The sequence below is a fragment of the Lolium perenne genome, chromosome 1 (assembly GCF_019359855.2).
Source record: "Lolium perenne isolate Kyuss_39 chromosome 1, Kyuss_2.0, whole genome shotgun sequence".
NCBI lineage: Eukaryota > Viridiplantae > Streptophyta > Magnoliopsida > Poales > Poaceae > Lolium > Lolium perenne.
The window spans coordinates 94,633,854-94,638,713 of NC_067244.2; the positions used below are offsets into that span (position 1 = coordinate 94,633,854).

General features: G+C 48.4%; 1 long non-coding RNA gene across 1 annotated transcript; it reads left to right on the forward strand.

Annotated features, from left to right (window-relative positions):
• The first annotated feature begins 741 nt into the window (after positions 1-741).
• Positions 742-2,369, forward strand: LOC139838665 (uncharacterized). Its single transcript, XR_011756483.1, has 2 exons — positions 742-869; positions 2,133-2,369. It is a non-coding gene; the product is annotated as an uncharacterized lncRNA (long non-coding RNA).
• Positions 2,370-4,860: the final 2,491 nt, after the last annotated feature.

The window sequence follows — 4,860 nt, forward strand, 5'->3', positions numbered from 1 at the left end:
CGCAGTGGTCACCGCCGCTCCCCGCGCCGCGCGTGGCATCCCTTGCGTCGAGCACCTCCTGTGCGTGCAGACAAGCTTTGCCACGCTGGCGTCGTCGTCCCCACCTGCCAGCCTCTCGGGTTAGACCCTGCTCCGGTGAGAAAGCCCCACCCTCTCCAGATCTGTTTCAAGTTTGCGCTGAGGCCCCTGGAACTTTTCTAGTTTCAACCCGCAGCCCCTGACGTGGATCCTTTTCTTCAAAACCCCCTGTATCTTCTCAAAACTAACCCGGGGTCCTTCCCCCTTCCAGAAATTGTTTCTGGGTCCTTTTCTAATAAAAATAAATCTGTCTTTCTATTTTAAAATGATAAAAACTAATATGTGAATAACTTTTATTCTGTAACTCAAATGAGAAAGTGTTCTATATGAATTTTGATCAGAAAAATGAGAGGAACATGAATATGCCATCCTTATACCTGTTTGCATCTCGCATCATGTAGCGACGTGATAGTTTATGCATTTCACCTCACATAATATGCGGAGTATTTCGGACACCGACTTTGGTTTCCGCGCTCCGTTTAAATTTGAAGTAGCTCACCCTTGCCATGTTATGCCATGCTAATGAACATTTAACTTTGTCGGTAGAAATGCAACTCCAACCTTAATTTGTTTGTTCGGGGTTCCGATCCCGCTTAATTTGGATAAGATGCATTGCACCATCTATGCCATGTCATGCATACCATATCATGAGCATGCCGATTCTTTATCCGTAGTAGTAAGACTTGCATACGTTGTGTGTTCCAGCTTTTGCTTCTTCTCGGATAGGATCACGAAGTGGTGATGTGAGATACGACGAGTTCTCCGACAAGTTCTTCTGCAGCTTTTCACAGGCGAGCCCCCTCTCTTCACCTATTTTACTCTCTCCCTCGCATTGCTATCCCTATGTTGCGATTCTTTATCGAGTCACGTGTCCTATTCCACTTGTTTACCATAATAATCCTATATGTATCATTCCTCAACCATAGCCGTTGCTTGATGTTTGAGCCTTGCGAGTCGTAGGCGTGTTTAGGCTCTGTTGTTTATCTCGATCTGTTATCGGGATATGTTGGGTTGTTGGGAGGTTTTTACATGCTATATCAGTTGTTGGAGATAATCACACTTTACTTATTTGTTAACAACTAAAATTGTAAGCAGAGGCATCTGTGAGCCCCTTTGCGAAAGCATCGGAACTTTGACTTGCTAATGTCCCCTAGGACCCGAGTTCTTGTTATCTGTTCCGAGATTGAGCGCTCTACCCGTACGTGGGGGAATGGGACCCCCATCACCCACTACCTTTCCTCGAGTCTGTTTATTGGGAGCCACAACCTTGGTTTTATTTGCTCATATGCACGATGCACGATTTACTTCTGTTGCCTTCGGGTGTTTATTTCTGTACTGTACTCATATCGTGGAACGATTAGCGACAGCAGGTTGTTCACACTTAGCTTAGCCGTTGACACAAACCTCTGGGTCCGTATCGGAGTACGGCCGAACTTCGTCACGGGTAGCTTAGCGGGGTGGCTCCCCTTAAACTTTCTCTTGCATTGGGAACGGTCTTGATGTGAGACTCCACCTGTAGTAAGTGGGTTCGAGCATGCGTATGGTTACATTTGGGCAACCCCTGCAGGGTGTACATCTTATCGATAAGCCGTGTCCGCGGTTATGGACGACTTGGAATTGTATAGCTTGATCATAGAACAACTTACACCGTTATCTTGTTGCTAATAATCTGATAATAACTTGCGTAGTAATATAGCCTTACTACCACCGTTACCCAATAAAACTTGTCCACCGTTGAGTGCCTTTTACATTGCCTCTTCGCAATTGTTGGAGGGGATATGTGTAATCGGCTGGGTTATGTTTGTGTAGTATTTATCTGTTACCTTGTGCGCTCTCTTATCTTCTCTGAGTAGACGGATGTTGTAGCGTGTCTCTATTGGATAGTAGCTTTGCTGCCGCTAAACTCCACATATAGCCGGGTGAAGTTTATACCGCCCACCAGCGAGCATAGCTGGTCTTGTCTCGCAAGTACGTGCCAATGGTACTTACCCTCGCCTTCCTTTCTTTTTGTCTCCTCCCCCTTTTGTCGGCAACCGATGGCCCGACTTTGACAGGTACGAGATGACGACGTTAGCAAGGTTACCCTTCTGGCTTGGCCTGGGCAGGGTTATGGACGCCACTGGTTATCTTCAGGACTCTTAGTCCAATTTGTATCTTGTCCGTACTCGGATGTATTTGATCTTCTGTATGATTTGGATCTTTGTATGTATCTATTTGTATCTTGACTCGTTGGAGTCGTTGTTGTAATATATGTATCTTGTGGGCTCTATTGTAATCCTGTTGTAATGTTACCGCTCGTGTTAATTCCTCTGGCATCACGTGTGTGATTCTTCGCGCACGTCGTGTCGGAGGGCGTCTCTGAATCGATATCATGTGGATTTTGGCGGGACCGCTGGAATCCTCATGGTACCGGTTCCGGGGCGTCACAAGTTGGTATCAGAGCCTCAGGTTGACGGTACCCCACTAGTCCAGCCTGTAGGATAACCTTGCCAACGGACGTTGTGTCTAGTGTCAAAACTATTTTCTGAAAAATTCGTTGGATAGATCTGATTAGCTCTGATTTTTTTCCTTACCTAAATTCTTTCTCCTCTTACCTATGCGAGTTTTGGGTCTTCTCTCTTATCTGAGTTCTCTGAGTCTTAGGTCTCTACGCGGGTTGGACGATCCTTGCCTTTATCCTAATAGGTCCGATCTTCGGAGGAGAATCGCATCATCGTCAATGGGACAACGACTTGTTAGTGGTGTCGCCGATCTACGTGGAGCAAGAATTCTTGTTAGTGGTGTCGAGGAGCTCGACACGTCGCCAGAAGATCCGATAGTTCACCTCTCTCCCCCGTACCATGGCGTGGAACCTCGGGGCGAGGTTCCTTGTTAGTGGTGTCGATTGTAACGGCCCCGGGTAGTATCCCATATTAGATTTGTCTGTGTTTTCCTTTTATGCATCATCATGGCATATGCATCACATCAACCATGTTTTTCAACAAATAAAATTTATTTTATAAACCCTAATTATTTTATTTTCCTTCTCATATGGTTTATGTAATAACCTCCTCCCCTCTTTCTTTTAACAAAACCTAACCAACAAATCTATTTTATTTTGGGTATAAAATATTTTGGCAATGCCTACAAAGTTGTTTTCCTCTCTCTCTCCCTCTCCATCGTTGTATTCAAAATTCAACTTTTGTATGAGCAGGTTTCAAATAAAATTTCAAAACAGTTTTGAAATAGAAAATAAAAAAAAAAAACCAAAACCTAGTCTACCTGTGCCGCAGCCTGGCCCTTTTCCTCGTCCCCACCCGGCGGCCTGCTTCTCTTCTTTTTCCCCCGGCCCATCTCTTCCTCCTGGCCCAGCCCACCTCCTGGCCCAGTACCCCTTCGCACCTCCCCGTTGTCGTCTTCGCCTTTCCAGCTCACCGAGCACGCACATGGCATGGGTGGAGGCAGTGGTCCTCCTCCCCCAACCACCGCGGCCACCTCGCCTCACCTGCCCCCCTTCTTATACCCTCGAATCTGCAAACCCTAGCCCTCCTCTTATCCCCTCCTCGCGCCGCCAGTGCCCCCTCTCCCTTTTTCTTCTTCGTCACTGAGAGCCACCGCGAGCAAAGTCGCGTCGCCCCGCCGCCATGATCTACCCCGCTTCAAGCCGATGGCACCAGGAGCTCTGCCTCTCCTCCAGGATCATCGTCGCCCAAGGAATCGAGCGCGGGCGCCGCGAATCGACGCCACGGACCTCATTCCCCGCTCCCCGCCGCCGGCGAAATTCGACGTCTCCGGCTGCTGCGAGCCTTCCCGACCCATCCTTCGAGTTCCTGGTACCTGCCTCTACCCCCTGGACACCTTCGCCCTCTCCCTTGCTTCCTCAATCGCTCTTCCGTCGCTGAACCGACCATCTCCTCCGCAGATCCTCGACGCCGGCGACCCTCCGGTGGTTCCCCTTCGACGGAGCCACCACCTTCTTGTTCCCCGCGTCGACGCCGACCCCTGCACCAAGTCCTGCATCCTGGGGCGCCACTGTCACGCCCGCGCGCGACCATGCCGGCCCGCAGTGGTCACCGCCGCTCCCCGCGCCGCGCGTGGCATCCCTTGCGTCGAGCACCTCCTGTGCGTGCAGACAAGCTTTGCCACGCTGGCGTCGTCGTCCCCACCTGCCAGCCTCTCGGGTTAGACCCTGCTCCGGTGAGAAAGCCCCACCCTCTCCAGATCTGTTTCAAGTTTGCGCTGAGGCCCCTGGAACTTTTCTAGTTTCAACCCGCAGCCCCTGACGTGGATCCTTTTCTTCAAAACCCCCTGTATCTTCTCAAAACTAACCCGGGGTCCTTCCCCCTTCCAGAAATTGTTTCTGGGTCCTTTTCTAATAAAAATAAATCTGTCTTTCTATTTTAAAATGATAAAAACTAATATGTGAATAACTTTTATTCTGTAACTCAAATGAGAAAGTGTTCTATATGAATTTTGATCAGAAAAATGAGAGGAACATGAATATGCCATCCTTATACCTGTTTGCATCTCGCATCATGTAGCGACGTGATAGTTTATGCATTTCACCTCACATAATATGCGGAGTATTTCGGACACCGACTTTGGTTTCCGCGCTCCGTTTAAATTTGAAGTAGCTCACCCTTGCCATGTTATGCCATGCTAATGAACATTTAACTTTGTCGGTAGAAATGCAACTCCAACCTTAATTTGTTTGTTCGGGGTTCCGATCCCGCTTAATTTGGATAAGATGCATTGCACCATCTATGCCATGTCATGCATACCATATCATGAGCATGCCGATTC